Raw genomic sequence first — 20,337 nt, forward strand, 5'->3', positions numbered from 1 at the left:
GCTTGTGCTCAGTACACCACAGCAATGGCTGTGATGGAAGGTCAAGTAGGCAGCACTGCCCCACCCTGCCAACTATTGCTGACTGGTCTGAGGTTGACAAGAGCTTTAGGGTTCTTTTCAGAATTACACGGCTGCATCATGTTTGACTGCTCTTCCTGTGTTCAGAAACAAGTTGGATAACTAGATAACTGGAGCAAACTCTGGGTGCTGAGCACTGTACAATTTTTTTTTTAACTGCAAATGGTTGCACTAGGTCAGGAAGAGAACTGGAGGAGTAGAAGCAGAAGTGTAAGTCAGGTAAGGTAAAGGTAAAGGGACACCTGACCATTAGGTCCAGTCGTGACCGACTCTGGGGTTGCGGCGCTCATCTCGCTTTATAGCTTCCAGGTCATGTGGCCAGCATGACTAAGCTGCTTCTGGCGAACCAGAGCAGCGCACGGAAACGTCGTTTACCTTCCCGCTGGAGCGGTACCTATTTATCTACTTGCACTTTGACGTGCTTTCGAACTGCTAGGTTGGCAGGAGCTGGGACCGAGCAACGGGAGGTCACCCCGTCACAGGGATTCAAACCGCCGACCTTCTGATCAGCACGTCCTAGGCTCAGTGGTTTAACGCACAGCGCCACCTGCATCCCTCGTAAGTCAGGTACACAAGGCCATTTAACAGAATCTGTGAAAGTAGCTAGGTAAGTGGTGGCATGAAGAGAAAATCTTTAGAGAATGTGAGTGATCCGCTTCAAGCAGTTGCTTTCATAGTTTTAATTATTGTGAAGGGAGCAAAACGTAGGACAACACTTGGAAGTGCTATGCCAGTGGTCATTGTGTCACAAGTAAATGGTTTTGGAGTGAGGAAAGAGAGAGAGAGAGAGAATAAAAGAAATGAATAGAATGGTGGAATGGGAAGGGAGGATTATATGACTTTTATTTCAATGCATACCCTTTCATTGAACTGGGGGGAGGGAGACATACCTGATGTAAAGGGGTGCTTATTCAGTGTGTTAAGTCATGCTCAGGTTACTGAGAGTACATTTAAATGACAAGCAGTTGCATTCAGGCTACTTCTTTTGATGGCATGTTTGCCTGTAAAGGCCCACCATGTACTGAAAACCTACAAACTGGATGGGCATTGTGTGACTGCTCGGTCATTTGAATCTACCCTGGGTATGTGCAGTGAACTCTGAACTGTACTGGCCTCTTTGCTAGCTAAGAAAACAGGTGCTTGCTTAAACTTATGCATTTACGTGATTACTAAATGCTAGATGAAACAGGAGTGTTTCAAGAGCAATGGTAGCCGTGGCCTCTTTTCCTTTCCTCGATTAGTGCAGGATACTGATTAAGATTAGAGCTTGGCTCTAGAAGACCCTGATTCAGTCAACTCAGCCATTGGTTACTGAGAGATTTTATTCTCTTATCCATAAAAATGGTACAGCATTATTGCACTTGTTATTTAACACTCTATGTGAAGCGCTTTTTGTGTTTAGGGGAAAGTGGTGTGCACTGACCACAAGACTTAGTTCAGACCTCAGTTTGGTACTTTGGAAAATTGCCCATCTCAGTCTGAGGCATGTTTTGACTTGAGGTCCATCTAAGTCTGCTTTGTCCCCCGCCCCTTAGTCATTACTGATTTTTTTTTAAAAAAACAACAACCTAACAGCTATAACTTTTTCCTGGATGAAATTTGCAGGCAAGGTTACTGTTTCTGAGAAAATGAATCCTGACAAATTTCAGAAAGCAAATTTCTAGCAAATGCAGCAATGACTGTTTGGGGGTTCCACATGCTTTGTGTCCCCTTCACTATTGGGAAATTTTAAAATGGGCATGATAAAGAAAAAGAAAAACCTAGAGGTAGATGAAACTTTAGGGGTGTGCAACCCCCCTGCCTCAAGATAAATGATTGCATAAACAAACCATGTTTAAATTCAGTACATATTTTGTTGTGATGTTCCAAAATCCAACATAACGTTATCTAGGTCCTTGTAGGATATTGTTTAAGTGGCTGATAAGAGAATTTAGTACAAGAGCTTTTGTAGGTGGGCATTCATTTCCTATCCTCATAGACACAAGTTTGCTTTGGCCCTCTCAAGGTTATGTGAAATTCCAAATTTTTGCCTCACTCTTGTGCTTTAATCTGCTCAAGAAAATGCCATGGTTTCCTATTCATGAATGTTTGCACCTGGAATGCAAGTACAGATTGCTACTGGAAAAGCAGAGTGGTCTGGCCAAAAATGTTTCTCCAATTTCCACAAGTGTCAGATAATAGAGAAAAGATAAAATAATACTTTGCTTTAACAAGAAGATTGCATTACCTTTTCATTTGCCAACCTGCTTCTGTAGATGGAAATGTGAGTACTTATCTTCCACGAACGAATCCAGCCTTGAAAATAATTTTTGTTTGTTTATCATCTTACAAGTTATTGGGATCTTAAGTTGCTGTTAGCATTTTATGAGTTCATACCATTTTAGCGGAGTGTTCTTGCTGCTTATTTTTAGTCAGCTCTATAGTTTGACTTAATGAGGCATTAATAACTAATGAATGTGAGTAAACAAACTGCTTATGATTTCTAGTCCATTTAATGGGCCTTGCTTTGTACCTTAGTGCCTTTCTTATTGGTTTTCTATCTGATAGTCCAAACCTATGAGATGCAGCATTAGCAATGTGACTTACAAGATCATCAGGCAGTTGCGTCACAGCACTGCAGCCATTGCTTACCACTTCCTCATAATAGTTTTGAGACCTAGCTGATATGGCAACGTACATCATCACTGTTGTGCTTCCCTGCAGTTCAGTCTACAGCAGTTGTGCTTTTTCTAACTCTCATGGATGTGGACTGAAGCAGGGAGGGGCATCTTTTAGAGTGTCCCACCACAATCTGACATATCAGCTACAGTGAGTAATGGCCCCAAAGGGGCTTGTACAGAGATGCTCTTCAGTTCCTATCAGTATATTTGTGAAGTTAGATTATTAATCTTTTGCTCCACTGTGTGTACTTTTCTAGTTCCTAACTTCCAATATGCGCTGATGGGATTAGAAGTAGTGGTTTCTAACAAGGTAAGAAAACTTGGAATCATAGTGGGCTTAGTGTGTATTGCACAACTGTGAAGAGTGCAAATTTCAGGAAAGGGGTTGAAAATTAAATTGCTAGTATCCCGATGCCATTATGCAAAACTGTGGTAAAGCCAAACTTGGAATGCTGTGTACTTTTATGGCTCCCATATCTCAAAAACTGTATTGCAGAGATGGAAAAGGTGCAGAAAATATCAACTAAGCTAAACCAGGGGCTGGAGAATCTTCTCTGGAGTATATTGCCAACCTTGGAGGTTTTTATTTGTTTTAAGAAAAAGGGAGGACATGATAGAGGTTTAGAAAATTATGTACCGTACTGCATGGAGAAAGCAGGTAGAAGTCCCCCCCACCCCCCCATAATACTGGAACTTGGGGTCATTCAGTTAAGCTAATCAACAGAAGAATCAGGAAAGTACTTCTTCTCAGACCACATAATTAATTTATGGAATTTGTTGCCATAAGATGTGGTGATGACCTCTGCCTTAGGTGGATTTACAAGGGGATGAGACAAATTCATGGAGGATAAGTCAGTCAGTGGCTACTAGTCATTATGGCTATATAAACCAGGTCCTTAAGCAAAAGAGTCAAGCCCTGGCCTTTCCTTTCTTTTCTCACTGGCTGGCCCACCCAACTTAACTGCTGCCCCCACCTGCCAGCTTTTGAGTCTCTCCAGAATGCTTGTTCCATCTCTATGCCTCACTGTAAGGAAATTCCCTTCCTTAGAGTGAGACAAAGAGGAGGTGGAGGTGGAAAGACCAACAGTGCTAAACACTTAGGAAGTATGGATGGGTGGGACAGTGGAGAGGAGAAACAACGAGGAGGAAAGGAGTAGTACAATTGCCAACCTTTTATTCCTCCCTTTATGCTTCCTAAACTGACTTGAGATGGTTGGAAAAAAGGAAAGACAGAAACAGAAATGCATGGAGAAGGAAAGGAGGGACCCACACACATCTTTCTCATATTTTCTCTGTTCCCAGAAGAACATTATAAGAGCCCTGCTGGATCAGACCAGCAGCCTCACAGCAGCCAATTGCTAAGGGAAGTCTGCTGGCGGAACATGAGCACAACAGCACTGTCTCTTGTGGTCCTTCAGGCACCATAGAAGGAAGCTGCTTGAGATGTCCTGGGAGATGAGAAAAAATCAGATGGAGACAGGGATATTTAACCTCCTGCTTTTTCCATTTATTGAGCTGAGAAGTAAGAGAAGGTGTCTGTCATCCCATCCCATCCCCAATATGCTTTAGAAAGCATGGAGATGAAGGAGATAGTGGGATAAGGAAAAGGGAAATTGGATGCTTTTTCAGGCCGCTTGGGAAAGTAGCTTGACCTGACATTATCCATGTAAAGTGGCCATAGAAAAAGCAACTTTTCACCAGGTATTCAACTTCCCAAGTCACTATACACTGGGGGCAGATTCCCTGTTCATCCAACAAAAATCCTACTGATTTGTGCCCATCAGCCTAATGAAAGATGAAACAAAATGAGATGTTAATTCTAATGTAAACCTACATTTTTTTCTTGTAGCTCTAAGGAGGTCAATACTTAGCTTGACAGGTATCTATAGTGTCTTGCCCTTATATGCATTTTTGTTTAGCCAGTTTCTCAAGGAGACTTTCGTAGACTTTGCCTGGTGGAATTAAACATTCTATCCTGCAGCAAACAGAATCTTCCTAATTTTTATGATTGCTGCATCCTTGGGTAGCAGCCTGTCAGACAGTGCAGTTCATTCTGGGTTTTGGCGGCAGATCAAAAAAAGTGTCTGAAGAGTTTTTAAGTTATGAACCTTAACGGAAGTCACAGAGTGAACTTGAGCATTCCATTGCTGCAAAAACAACAGCAGCTATGCATCTGGAATAAATAGTCTATGGTTGAACCTCACAACAAATTATGTCAGATTCTTACTTCAGAAGACATGCCTTGATGGGATTGCATTTGGTAATGTTAGCTGGCCCCTGTTACCCAGGTGACAGTGTGATGACTCACAGCATTACAACGAATAGAGACATTTGCCAGTGGCACATAGCACTGGGAGATTCCCCCCCCCCCAACTGATGAGGCTAGCAACAAGGTTAATAGCTTGATCATCACATTGTGTGGCACGTTGCATTGGAGGCCCTACTCTAAATGAGGACTGGGAATACTGGTGTGGAAACCGCTATCCCAGAATGTCTCTTCAGTAATTAATTTAAGTGCTACAAAAATTATCATATTTTTATGCTGTTCGGTGTATCATTTCAAGACTCAATGGATTTCCTGTATTGTGTGTGCTCTCTAGCTGTGCTTTGCTGAGTTGGTTGCTGTCACTGCATAGCCGTATCAAATAGTTAAAACAAATAAAAACAAATTGAGCATCTCAAATGTCTCCCCAAAAAAGGTCTTTTTCATATATATTTTTTTCATTTTAGGAGATAGCAATGGATGGTATTATTTAATGCCTGTCATTCATTACCCTTAGAATATTGTTAGGTGGAAAAATTACCGGCAAGAAAGTTTTTATGCAACAGATTTTGCAACTCTGATGCAGCATAAACATTGGACCCTGGCAGGAGACTTTTGGTGCAACAACATTTGCAACCTAGCACAGCAGCTGAGGTAGCAACTGACAGTTACAATTCCTGAGCCTACTCAGGACGTCCTTTCACTCTGCAAACTTTATCCTTTCTATTTTATTTCAGTCTTAGACATTGATCTACAGGCTGAGCACTATCACTTGCACAGATAGAATTGGGTGTTTCTTAGCAGGCGATAGCCTGCACAGTATGGTTAAAATGTAATACAATGTCACTGCATATGATGTCATGATAAGCATGTGTTCCCTGAGTGTTCTATTTATAAATGCAGCTTTTGTTCTTTTTAAAAAACAACAACAAAACCTTTATTTACAGACTTTCCCCTATTTTCTAACTGATTGGCAAAGGTGTGATATTCCTTCATCAGAGATGTTAGGGGTTTTTTTTTAAGCTTCCATTTTGGTGCACTGCAGTGCAGACTTTGGTTTAACTGGCTGAATTGATATTCTGAGCAGCAAGTAAGCAAGGATGACAGAGCATCCGTACAGCTACTCCTATTAGTGCTCAGGGAGGTGTGCTTGGTTGCAATTGCATGCTCCATCCAAGATGCAGCCCAGTCACGAAGCACTGCTTTCACTAAGATAATCTAGAAAAGCTTCCAACTTGAAGCATAGTAATATTTTACATGCTTAAAGGCACAGGGTTTCTTGCATATCTGCCTGTTTCAAAACTTGGATGCATGGCTTCATGCCTAGACTCTGACCCTAAGAATGTTATGGGGCCTAAAATTATCTGAAATTTAAATTTGTAAATATGCCACTGCCAGAAATTTGTAGAATTTTAGAATTTGCTTATACCATCAATTCATGTAAAATGAAGTATTTACATCCAGTACACTGTTGCACTATTTGGACATAGAAGAAATTTCCACTTCCCCTACTCAAAAACACTACTCTCATTCCCCACAGATTCTTCAGTTTTAATAATTCTAGCTGTAAATTGAACTGCCTCTGTGGAAATACACTGCAACAAAAAAGAAGCACATAAAACAAATAACTTACCAGTAAGCAAAAAAGTGCCTATTTTAAAAAAAAATATGGGGGGGGGGATTTGCATTTTGGAAAAGTGTGTTGCATCTTCCTTCCCTCCCCATTTCACAAAAGTCTGTGCTTTACAGGGATTGAAATAAATATTAGTACTGAACATTTAAATCTAGGACAGTGTTCTATTTTGCTTCATAGGTTAATGTACTGATTAAAATGTTCTGGTTACCCACATATCGTTATTTCAAATCCTTTAAAAAGAAAGGGGAGCAATGATGTACTCTAATGTACTCATGTCTTGTAGACAAAATCATGCTACATTTGCCTCAGAGATTGGAAACATGTTGCCTGTGCGTGTGTGTTTGTGCACACGCGTGTGCAAAATCATGGTGCTCTATTTACAGAATGCTGCTTTTGTAAATGCTTTTACCTATTTCCCCATTAGTAAAATGAGTTTACAACTGAAATGCGAAATTTTGATCAGGTCTGCAAATGATTAATGGGGGGGGGGGGGGGGGAAACAACCCACACCAAATCCTGGTTAACCTTAGAGACTGAAATCAAGAGTCTCTGCAGTCTGGATATCCCTTCTGTAGAGATGCAGTAGTGAACAGGCTTCTCCCCTTCCTCTCCGCTCCACCAGCACGCATTCCCTCCCCCCCCCCCCCGCTTTCTCCAATGATAGTGATAGAACTTGACAGTCCTTGTCCTTGAAGGTTTCTCCCATAAGTGGCATATTCCTGGTAGTTTGCCATCTTCCGTTTTTGTCATTATCCCAAGGGAAGCATTAAAACCACAAACAACAACATGGTGGTTCAGTCCATTTTCTTTGCAAGAAAAAGCCTTCCTTTCCGTGCCACCGTTGCTGTTTGCCCTCCTCCTCCGGCTGTCTGCGACGGCGAGCCATAAACATTCCCTGGGCTTTGCTCTCTCCTTCAGCAAGATGCTCGCTCGGAAATATCCGCTCCTTCCCCCCACCTGCTCGGTCTGGATGGTACAGTCTGCAGAGGGACTCCTGTAATGTAGCTCAGTTTGTCAATCCCTTACAGATGCCGAACAGTGATTACTCCGCTGTATAATTGAAATAATTTTGGATTTGTGATGATAGCTTAACCAAGTAAGTAGCAGCTTCCCAATCATACTAGCTAATTTTTTTCTTCCTTTCAAGGAGGCATTCCCCTTTCTATTTTGAGATTGTTTATTTGGCAATTTGCATCCCGACCCGCGGAGGCAGAAGCTGATGGGGGGAAATGGTGTGCAGATTTGGAGGACTGAGTGATGCATTAGATTTTAGTTCATGTCCTTGTGTCTCTGGAAAGGTAATGCAACTTCTACATAAAATATTATAATGGGGGGGGGGGGACTACACTGCATAAAGCGACTACTGCAGTGAGAGGCAAACGATGTGACAGTACTTGCAGTTTCTTTTTAAAAGTCTAAACAGTAATGATTTTGTATAAGCCAGTTTTTAAACAAAGTCTGAGGAAAATGTGTGTGTGATATTCTTTCTGTTGCTGTTGGTAAAAAACAGATTGGGGCTTGTTTGATTTACAGTGTAGAAGATTTGCCAGATAGAGCTTTTCAACTATAACTTTAAACAGTGAAAACACAGCATTGTATAAAGACATGTATGCATTTTAACAGGGTGTAAGACTGGAATGACTTTATTATGCATTTGCTGTATAGTTTCAAACTCAGGGTAATGTTGACCTACACAATTATTCCATCTTTGCGAGTTAGAATGCACTGCTGTCCATGAAGCCAGGAGATTTTCTCATCTTTTAAATAAGTGGGACATCACATTTCTTGAATAAAACCATTTGCCTTGATACTACAATTAGTTCAGAATATAACCTGACAGTTCTCAAGTCAAAAGCGCTCATAAATGGTGCATGGTAAATCTTTGCCTGTTTCAGGCACAGTTATTGATTTAACAAACATCACTGGAACGCAGGAGGCTTTTCCCCATTATGTAAAGAGAGATCCTAGTCATCTGATCTCTAGTTTAAGATGAGGCACATCATCTGTCTGATTTGTACCAGGCAGCAGTCAGCCCGTCTCTTTTGTAGACTTTGATTTATGTCCTATGCAAAGTTAGCCAGTTGTGTTACACAGCACATTGTCACCTTTGACTTAATGAGATGGTTCTTTTAGGTGGTCCTGGAACCATTGAGTAGCTAGCAGCTAAAGCTTTCACCTTCTAAAAGATAGGAAATGAATCTTGTCTTTAAAAACAATTTTTAAGAATCCCAGGGGTGGGGGCGGGAAGCAGTGTTTGCAATAACACTGCATTCCTTCATGCATAGCAAGCACATGTATAAATTAAAAGACTGTAGGACAGCTGAAGCTTATATTCATTTGACCTTTTGATTACATGCCCTTACTTATGATATTAAAGGCTAAAGTCAGCATTATAGTGATTAGGGTGCTGAAAGATACCGGGGATACCTGTATACAGACAAACTGTGCCTTTCCTTCTAGAAGGGATGTGTATAATAATGAATAAGTGCAGGAAGAGAGAGACTGTGCATAATCTAAGAATGGCTCATCCTGTCTGTAACAAACAGAGAGTTTATAGCTCTGCTTTGAAATATCCACATTTTTCTGTTGCTGGTGGTTTCTGGGGCCAGTGTTTCATTTGGGAAAGGTCACCCATAAGCATGATTATTAGCTCTCCTACTTTGCCTGTAAATAACTAATCGACTTGGGTTTCCAGCAGGTATTTGATCACATTTGACTTTCACTTTGTTCACCTGCCTTTCAGTTTGTTCTGAATGGCTACCTGCAAAGAGAGTGTTGCATATTTGCCCTGAAGTGCTGGTAAAAATGAGCAGGGTTTGCAAATAGCACAAGAACCTGGGGGTTCATGGGAGGTTATTCATAGTAATGCAGCATCATTATATTTTCTTTGTGCCTGTATTCCTGTGGAGAATTGATTTTGACCAGCACATCACAGTTAAATATACTTACATTTCCACAGGAGAAATGCTCAGTCCTCCCCATCCCACCTTCAAAAAGGAAGAAAAAAAGGAGGTTGGCATCTTCTGTAGTTGATGCACATATAAAAAGGCTCCATGTGTTCATATTGATGCAGTATTTGAGGGTGGCTTTATTTCCCCCTCCACTAGAACTGTAGCATAGGAAAGCATAAGAAGATGAAAGACACTGTGCTTTTTGGAACACTTGCAGGAAAACGATTTTAGAAGAACATTCATCTTACAATTCAATATGTATCTAGCTGGTTATTCAGAAATTTTATTTCTGAATGCCCCCAGTTACCTGCTAAATACTGCTGGAGACTGTTGTATGTGCTGTGACACTGTTCAGCTAAATTGTGCTAGGATTTATTTCTCTCAAAAATAAAAAAAAACCCCTCTTTAGTCATGCTCACCTCTTTTGCCAGGTCCTTTTCCAAAAGCTGATAAAGCATTTTCCTCATTTCTGCCAGATTTGTCCTTATAATTGCACATGGCTCTTTTGTCTAGGTAGAGCTATAATTATTTCAAATTCTGATGGGACATTATTAAGAAGACATGACCTTGTAAGTACAAGCCAACCTTGTTGGCTTATTACACTGCAGTAAAACTCTAGGACCTGATATTTATGCATTTCGTTTAATTGGATAGTGATACATGTTACCAGATCTGAAATACATTTGCCCATGCCTAGCCTTTTAACAGTGCTCAGAGACAAGATGACAACTGACAGTGGTACCTTGCAGTGAAAGTTGCATAATCTCCTCTTTTATCTTCAACTGGCAAGAAATGCCTTCTTAGGCAATGGACCTATGCTTCTCAGATTTCCTTTTAAGAATAGGCAAACATGTTAATTGCCACTGTATCTATGCCAAGACACTGAAAAGAAAAAGACTTGTTACTAAATTCATTTAAAATAAAAACTTGGGAAAACTTCAGAAAACCAAGCTTGCAGTTCTGCATAAGTCTACTTTGGAGTAAATCTTATTGAACACACCGGGGCTTCTTTCTGAGTAAATAGTTAAGGATTGGTTTGTATGGTTGCAATCCTATGACTATTAAATAAAAGCAAGTCATGCTGTAATTCTTCTAGATCTTTTGCAAATTTATGCTTAACTTTACATAGTCATAGCCTGCATATTTTGAGATTGTAATAGATTTCTTTCTCTCTCTCTTTTAGAACACACTTGCAACCCAATCCAACACATGCATTGTTTAATTTGGAATCTCGAGTTCATAAATATTTTCATAGCATTGCTCGCTTACTGTAGATTGAAAATCTACCTTTTAGGTTTCAATAGCTTAAAAGTGGGGTGTCAGCATTCCTGATACTATAATAGTGTGCTGGTGATGAATGCAAGGTTGCATGATGTGTGAGGTCTTTATTTGGTTGTAGCATAGTGGCTAAGAAACTGAGATGGGGAAGAGTCTCTGGTTCTAGTCTCACTTCTGCTGTGAATTCACTAGGTGGCCTTAGCAAGCCACTGTTCTCTCAGCATCTCCCTTTTTTGCAATTTGGGAATGATAATACTTAACCTTCTCTACAGGACTGTTGTAAAGATTACTAATAGAATATTTTAAAAAGCATTTTGGGTATCTGAAATTTCTATTCGCTAATTATTACCGCATCTGTTGCTGAGGTTCTTTTTTTGTAATGTAATCAATAGGAAAGACCTTAGCAGCGCAACCTAAGATATAATATACATGCCACATTTTTATTTGCAATACTTATTGTAAAATCAAGTCACTTTTTCATTATTCAAATGGAATTCTATATATGTTCTGTGTATAATTGAATTGTGCCCAGAACTTAAGAAAGAATATTGAGCTTTTCACATTTGCTGTTTAATCTTAAGAAAACCCGGTATAACGTTAAGTTGTACTCCATAGCATATAGGAAGGGAAATAATTCTGTGGATGCAGTGGGGTAAACATTTTGTAGCCTTATTTAGAAAATAAATTCCACATTCATGAGTTAAACCTTTAAACAGCGGAGGAGAATGTGTTTTTTTGCCTGAGGACCACATTCTTTCATAGAGAACCTTTCATAGAGGCTGTATGCCAGTTAACCACCCCCCTCTGTATCCCCCCTCTCTCACACATACCTATTCAAACACATACACACACATATACAATACATCTACACCCTTGTCCATCCATGCCATGCTCTAGTTCTGAACAATTCTTACCAGTTCGATTGTGAATTGTACTACAAACCATGCAGAAACACAATATATTCTCAACAGTAGGCACAGCAAATCTCTTGCTTTACACATGCAGTCCCTTGCTTTGCTTTTGCAAGGAAACAATTAATGCACAGGTGTCTATCGTGTTCTTCAGTGTGGGAATAAACCATGCTTGTTAAGCATTCTGGGCTGCACTTACGTAATGGCATTTTTAAAAAAAGCTGGTATGGTGCAGTGGCGCCAGTCTTGTATTTAGGCCACAGACACAGAAACAAATTCCTGCTCAGCCATGAAGCTCACTAACCACATTTGGATATTCTGTTAAACTATAATTTAGCATGACAAAAATTAGCAATGTGCAAGTCTTGGGCTTGCACAACCCCTTCCTCCTCTGGGAGAGCCGCACGGAGTTCAGAAGCCAACTGCGGCTTAACAAAAAACACACATACACCTGTGGTCAATGTTTTGTTTGAAACAAGCCACCCTGAAACCAATGAAACATATTGGGCCAGATTCAACTGAGTAGCTGCACTAGCAAGAGCCAGTGCAGGGACTTTGCTATCACAGTGGGATTTTCCCACTCCTCCCCTTGTGTCCCCAAATCACTTTTAAAGGGGGAGTGGTCAGGAGGCTCTCTAGAACTGCATGGGGTGGGGAGAGAGGGGAGAGCAGAAATGCCTGTGGTCATGGAATGTTTGTGTTAGGGTGATGTTGAATTGCAACCTTTGTGTCTGCTAGTCGACATGTATTCTAGAAGTGTGCATAAACAATTAAATAATAAAGCACTGCAATGATGGGGAAATTTGACTGGCTCCTTTTCTGCAGAGGTGAGTATTTACCCTAGTTAGAATTTCCAAACTGCCTGAGCAAAGTTGTTTTGCATCAAGTATTTATACCTACCAACATCTGTAGTCCAGAAGGGGTAGATATAGGCTCTACATTCAGATTTTAAGCCCTTAGAATGTAAGAACAGCCCTGCTGGATCAGAACAAGGTCCCATCTGGCCTGCATCCTGTTTCCAACAGTGGCTAGTCACCTGCTTCTGAACACTCACAAGCGGCAACAATGCTCTTTATTGTTTGCCCCCCTGAACATTGCCTCTGAATAGGGACACTCCAATGAAGCCTACATTTTAGGATACTGTGGCTAAAAGCCATCAATGTCTTCCATTCAGTTGCCCATTTCAAGCTTTGTGACATCTGCTCTTAGCTAGAACTGTACATAGTATTCCCAATGAGACTGCACCATTGGGTACTGTGAAACTCTCATCTGATTTTCAGTCCCTTTCTTAATAATATCTAAGAGGGAATTTGCCTTCCCTACTATGACACTTTTCATTGAACTGTCCACCCTGGCGCCAAGAGCTCTTCCAGTTCAGTCTTTCCTGGTTAGTCACATTCAGTTGAGGTCACACCAGTGGGGCGTGGTAGGTGCAGCTGGATAGAACCTTGCCAGGTACTTTGCTCTGCATCTGGACAATTTAATGTTGTCTTTAAAAAGGATATTCAGCAACTGCTATCAGCCCTGCTACATGACTACCCATTCCAGGTACTGGCCCTATGTCAGTTTCTTTCGGCTGCTCCTTGTCATCTGCCACTGGTAGCCTTTTTAGGGGCCCTGGGTTATACGACTCTGGATTCAGACTCCAAGGTCCAACCTCAAGAGAGCCACTGGGACTCAGAGTGAAGCCCAGCAGCCTTTGGGTTTGGGGTTTGGGGATGGACTTCTATGGCTAGCCACATTCGTTTCATAAGGGTGGTGGCTTCACTCTTTTGCCTATGTGTCTGAAGTGAGAACTAAGCATGTAGCATGTAAATGCCCTTACTCCCCTATCTGAGGCCAGCAGTGTGTGTGTGTGTGTGTGTGTGTGTGTGAGAGAGAGAGAGAGAGAGAGAGAGAATGAGAAGCCTAATTGGATTTTTCATCTGCTTTGACTTTGCCCCATGTGGGGGCAAATATGGCTGACAAAGGGGCCTCCCTGAAAGTATATATGAAATTAGTAATAATATTAATAATTTTATTATTTATACCCCGCCCATCTGGTTAGGTTTCCTTAGCCACTCTGGGTGGCTTACAGTACATATAAAAACATAGCAAATGCTCCCAGTCTGCCATTTTATTGCCCATTCACACTGTTTGGACAAGTCGTTTTGCAATCCCCCTCATTTTCACAGTCCTGAATAATTTGGTGTCATTTGCAAGCTTGGCTACCTCATTCATCCCCTTTATACCACAATACAGTTTCTAACTCTAAACTGTAATGGTGTGGTGCTGGGCATAGACAGAGGCATATAATTAATAATATTTATATGCGTTAAACTTAGCAGGGTCCAAGTCACGATCTGGTACTGTAGCAGACCGGATTTTGGCAATCCACACTACTATTTGTGAAGTTCGTCTTTTTAGGAAGGGTACATGAGAAAATGTTGGCTTCACTCAGCACCTCACTACATTTGGCATAGGCTCTGAAGCCAGAGACTCGCCATCTTCATTTTTAGAAAGTTCTTTTCCTGCACTATACAGAATTAGAAAGCTACTGTTTCCAGCAAGGGATTCCAATTTATTTAAAGATGTTCAATCCTCTAAAATGTCAGGAGGAAGCATTAGCTTGTGGAACTGCAAAAGTCAAACTTGGAAGCCACTGCTGTTGTCCTTACTTGAGAGGGCTTTCATTTCATACTGCATGTTTACTACATTTCTTTCCCCCACTAGAATTATAATGATTGATTCTGCGTGTTCTAAAAATATCCCTATTGATGGACTGATGGCAGCACACATTTTCAGTGCTTGAAGCTTTCACATTAGATTCTCAATGAAACAGAATGTTTTACATTCTGTCCTTTAAGTATTAGAATAAACGCTGCCAAAGGCAATCAAATATAGCTTACTATGCTGTGCGCATAGCTTGTGTCTACACTAAATGTTTCCAATATAGCTGCATTCTGTTAAGACCAAATATTGCACATGCACTGTGCCTCTTCGTAAGTGTTGTGCAGGTGACTGTAGATGATCTAACAAGGCAGAAAGGTGTTAAGAGATTAGTCAAAGAATTAGGAAGTCAGAATAAATACAGAATTGTAGGAAATGACATGTGGCATTCAATTTTTTTTTAAATGCATGAAAACATGAATGCAAATGTTTAACATAATACCAACCTGGCTCCCAATGAATGAATTGTATTAGTAGTAAGCTAAAGTTAGCCTTAAGTAACCAAGGGTTGGATTCAGACTTAAATTAACTGCACTTAGTTTCCATTAAAATCAATATGAGAAGAACCATTGATTTTAATGGGAACCAAGTGCAGTTAACTTAATGCTTCAGATGAAGAAAACACACCGACAGCCTAAGCTTAGAAGTGGTTCATTCAAGGGTTCTTCTAGATTTTTTTGGAATGTAGGTTGACCATTGGCCCTCTGACTGTGACTCCCTTCATTGCACCCATCCCAACTACAGCATTGCCACAAAGAGTGGAGCTTGACTTCCACACTTCTGCTAGTCTGGTTTGTGTCTATAGGTTAAAAAGAATATGAACAACTTGCTGCTGAGCTTTCTGCAGTGCTATATCCACAATGAAATCAGGGACCATATGACCTCACAAAAGGTCCATTGGTGACCACACATGGTGTCCTAATTGGAGGAGTACCTAGTGGCACTAAAGCATCACTTTCTTACGCTCTTTTTAGGCATATCTCCACTGATGGGCTAAATTATTCAGTCTCGTGCTCCACTGCTCCCTCTAGGTAGCTTCCATTAGGAACTGGGGAATTGCCTCGGAGGCAGTTTCAGGAGCCTCCAGGATTATGTCCAATTTCCAGCCAGTGACACTCTTCCCACCAGCTGCCTACAGGCACCCTCCCATCAGAATGATTTCCTACCATAAATGGCAGAGGTAGGTGCACTACTGGAGAAAGTGAACTATGGTTCTTCTGCTGGCAGCACTAAAAAGTGTGGGGTCCTGTTGGGCAAGTGAAACTCTTTGTGCTGACAGATACTGTCTAAAGTTTCTCCCTTTGCTCAGGTTTTGTGGCCATTTTTTTTGTTTCGTCTTAGTACTTATTAATGCTCCAATGTTAGTTGTCCTGAAGATCCTTTTACATACACTGTTGCAGTAAATAAATGCTTCCTTGGTCTCTGAAATCTGTGCATGATCCAGATCAGGTAGTCTAACTATACTTCTGACATCTTGTCTACCAGCTCTGGCACAGATTCCCAGCAAAGTTTTAAAATGCTGCAAAGCTTGTGATTTATTTTTGCCAACCTAGCAAGTGTCCTCTTGGCAAGGGAAAAGCAAGTTGTCCTAAGGCGTTCTATACAGATGGTGTATTTGCCTTTGTTCTGTGAATTCCAAAACTGTAGATTTTTTTTTAACATTAGATGGAGGAGAAGTATTTCCATTACAGCACAATTCTTAGATAGCCGATTGCAATTTGGGCCATGATGTTTGAGCACTACTGCTCTTAAAACATTTGTTCATCCACCAGTTTTAATAATGAGCTTTGTGCCTCCCTCAATGTACCAAACAAATGTTCTAGTAACTTCACATTTGAGAGACACTGATTATTTACAACTTCAGATAGTGAAGGTTCATCAGCTGTACTGACCACAGAAGGAGAATTTAATAAATTTAATAAAAACAACAACAAAAGACTGGTGATGACAATTTTCAGATGTTCTGCTTCTGTCCCCACATAATCCATATTATGAAACAATTCCAATAATGGAAATAACTTATTTTCCAGTAATATCTGAAAGAAGATGCTGCTGTTTTTGGAGGGGTGTGGCAATAGGTTCCTTTGAAGAGCCAGCTTGTCTGTATCCTCTTTTCCCCATGTAGGACATTTAATATAGCTCCTTTTCACCATCCCATCTTCTTATGAAAGCCCAAGGCTTCCTAGTACAGGCAAGGAGGAGGAGCAGGGCTTTCTTAAGCATATGCGGTGCTGGGGTGCAAAGATTTGACTGGCACCCCCCCCCCCCAGGTTGCCCAGTCCCAGGCACGCAGGAAGGCAGAGCCAGCCGCCCACCTCAGCATCACGCTGGCTCGGTCGCCCCTGAACTCGCAGCGCAGCAGAAGAGCCCACCACGGCGCTCTGACCGGTGGGCGGGATCTTCCCCGGACTCAACTCTTGGCCTGGAGCCCCTGAGAGCCCGGCACCTGGATGCCCTGCACCCCTAGACAGTGGCGTAGCGTTGGGGGTGCAGGGGGGGCCGGCCGCACCGGGCGCAACATCTGGGGTTAGGGCAAATCCACAGGTTAGGGGGCGCAAATCCACGGGTTAGGGGGCACAAATCCACGGGTTAGGGGGCGCAAATTACTTGCCTTGCCCCGGGTGCTGACAACCCATGCTACGCCACTGCCCCTAGATCCCTATGGGTAAGACGGCCCTGAGGAGGAGACAAGCTCTTTAGCTCTTCCTGGTCAGCTCACATCTAAGGCTTGTGCCTCTGGCACGGTGCTCAACTTTTAAAGTTACCAGGAAAGGAGGGAGCAGTCTCAATGCGCTTGACATTGAACACAGGCACAGACTCCTAGCGAGCTCCTCTCCAAGCATGGATTAGAAATTCAACATCCCTTTAATTTCAAAATGTGAACATAAGGAGAACCATGCGTTATAAACTGGGCACTCCGCTCCATACAGCATCCTTTCGTCTTTTCTTCATTCTGAACCTCCCAACAATCCATTTCATTGGTGATCCTTAGCTCTAGAATTATTAGAGAAGAAGAAACATACTTTTCTCTTAGCTTCCCACGCCATTCACAATTTCATAAATCTCTGCAACATTTCCCTCCACAAGCAGTCTTTATCCTAAAATAGTAATAATAATAAATCCTAAGTGCTTTAGAATTTCCTTGCAGAAAAGGTGCTCCAAGCCCTTGAGATTTTTGGTTGCCATTTTCTGAGTCTTTCTAGGGTCATGGCATCATTTCTGAGATGGAATGACCAGCATTTTTTTCCATGTGCATGGAGGCATTACACTTCAGTACCGTTATCTTGTTTTCAGTCCCTTATTTTCAGTCCTTACAATCTACCAGTAAAACTGATTTTAGGTTGCTGAAGTCTTGTGGTTTTGATGGCCAAACATGTTTAATTCTGGGTGTTCAATTTTTGGCCACTGGAAGAAAGCAGAATAATTGTTTGTCAATAATTGTTTTGTTTCACAGTGCAATACTGAAAATTCTCTATTCTTCTGATTCATCAACGTCTGTATTTATCCAATTTTTATCATACCCAGGTTTATTTAATATATATATATTATATAATGGTGTTATTTCCCTCCTACTGACACATGATGATTTGTTGGCATTTGTTTACTGTAAGTGAGGCATATTAAAACTATTGCTTTAAAAAGAAATTTTGAAGAAACACTATACTATAATTTGTTTAGATTGCTGATCAAGCAAACAGTCATGATCAAGTGAATTTTCATCTCTGAATGCTTATGACTATCTTATTGAGTTAATAGTCTGTCTCTTGTTATCTTTTAGTTAGATAAATTAAACAATTCAATGATAATATCCTACAGTGGCTTTTTAGATTTGCTTTTAACGAGTCATAATGTATTCCAAAGCAAGGTTGCTAGAGAGTATTAAATGTTATATTGGGATTATATCAGTCTTGTAAACAAATCATCTAAAGTTACCAGCCTACCTCCCACACATCTCTGCCTTAGTCCTTTGAGGTATCAAGGTGCAACTAGTCACATAAAAGATCTGGGGTTAGTTTACTACCCAGTGAATGGGGAGTCAAATTAGACTGGGAAAATAGGGTGATATTCAACTATGCTTTACTCAGAGTAGAGCCATTTAAATTTATACGCATGACTAAGGAGTCATCCATACTTCTGCTTGTCCCATGCCTAGAAAGCACAGGTCTGAGCAATTTCCCCCTTGTCCCGCTTCTTTCCAAGGGAAAACCCATTCTTCAGTGCTAAATCAGAGCAAACGTCAATCTGGAGAGAACCTAAATAGCTGTTCGCTTCGACTGAGTATGAAAGAGTGGCTTGGGGGAAAGCCAGCAGGACAAGAGGAAGTGTGAATGAGTCCAAAGCTTAGGCCCATTAATTTCAGAAGTTCCACTCTGAGTAAAGCAGGGCTGATGTTTTATTTTAGTAATCTAGATTTTGGGTACTGTTGTTATTTTTGGGCTACCTTTGAAGGTGACCCAGAAACTACAATTAATCCAGAATGTGGTAGCTAGATTGGTGACTGGGAGTGGCCGCCGAGACCACATAACACCGGTCCTTGAAAGACCTTCATTGACTCCCAGTACGTTTCCAAGCACAATTCAAAGCGTTGGTGCTGACCTTTAAAGCCCTAAATGGCCTCGGCCCAGTATACCTGAAGAAGCGTCTCCACCCCCATTGTTCAGCCCGGACACTGAGGTTCAGCGCTGAGGGCCTTCTGGCGGTTCCCTCGCTGTGAGAAGCCAAGTTACAGGGAACCAGGCAGAGGGCCTTCTCGGTAGTGGCGCCTGCCCTGTGGAACGCCCTCCCATCAGATGTCAAGGAAGTAAACAACTATCTGATTTTTAGAATACATCTGAAGGCAGCCCTGTTTGGGGAAGTTTTTAATATTTGATGTTTTATTGTGTTTTTAATATTCTGTTAGGAACCGCCCAGAGTGGCTGGGCAAACCCAGCCAGATGGGCAGGGTGTGAATAAATTATTATTATTACATTTATTATTATTGTATTTATTTAGTTGCCAGCACTATGCAAGGATGGGGAAAAACCAACATTCTTAAGTGCCATTGATTTCTAAGATGGTAAAGAGGTGCAGTCTGCTTCTGCTGCTTCTTTTTCCACTGCATTGCCTTTTAAACAAAATAAGTGTTCAGACCAGGAGAGGAGATGAACATGGAGTATAATGCTTAGAAAAGGCCCAGATTTCAATTACCCTAAACAGATAATAGGTTTCCTGTAGGGAAAGCACTCATCCAAACCATATCCTGAAGAACATTTCACAGCTTTGGCTGCAGGTACCGCTCATAGAAGTCTTTAATAGTTCCTCTGTGTTCTCCTTTATCTCTCTCTCTCTCTCTCTCTCTCTCTCTCTCTCTCTCTCTCTCTCTCATTCACCAGTCTTCCTTCCTTCCTTCCTGGCTGGCTAGATTCCTAATGGTTTCCACCTGGACTACTGCATTAAAGTAAATTAGCCTTCCTTGCAGCCATAAGAGTCTTCTCAGCTAGCTCTGTTCTTCCACAGCTCCTCCAAATAGATTAAATCACAGATAAGCAGCTATACATGAAAACAGTGTTGCAGCAGAAATATCACAATCTTCATAAAGTATTCACACCTTTCACAAAACAAGAAAACTAGTGTAACTCCCAAAAAGGTATCCGAGATTTTACTTTCCCGTTCCTAGAGTTCAGGTATTTCTGTGCTGGTGATATGTGATGGACATTTCTTCATTGTTCACAAACATGTTTGTGTGCCCAGGTAATATAGTTCTTGGCGATGTTACAAGATGCCACGTAGAGAGGTCTGTGTGCACTGCATAATTTTGGAAGCTCTTGTTCAGCTGCTGCACTTTCATACCACCCTGTAATACCCCTCCCCC

At 41.3% G+C, this 20,337-nt stretch overlaps 1 protein-coding gene across 18 annotated transcripts in view; it reads left to right on the forward strand.

Moving 5' to 3' along the window:
• Positions 1 to 20,337, forward strand: part of ATP2B2 (ATPase plasma membrane Ca2+ transporting 2) — a 355,474-nt gene that overhangs the window by 148,929 nt on the left and 186,208 nt on the right. Inside the window, exon 1 of one of the 18 annotated variants that reach the window (XM_028718861.2) lies at positions 7,414 to 7,733. The exons of 15 other annotated variants lie outside the window; for them this stretch is intronic. The gene's annotated coding sequence lies outside the window, so the exon portion shown is untranslated. Of the gene's footprint in view, positions 1 to 7,413; positions 7,734 to 7,829; positions 7,936 to 15,583; positions 15,667 to 20,337 lie in introns of those variants that run through there. 2 more of the 18 variants (XM_028718863.2, XM_028718865.2) reach the window with 2 other exon arrangements.

Source organism: Podarcis muralis, chromosome 2 (genome assembly GCF_964188315.1).
Source record: "Podarcis muralis chromosome 2, rPodMur119.hap1.1, whole genome shotgun sequence".
Classification (NCBI taxonomy): Eukaryota; Metazoa; Chordata; class Lepidosauria; order Squamata; family Lacertidae; genus Podarcis; species Podarcis muralis.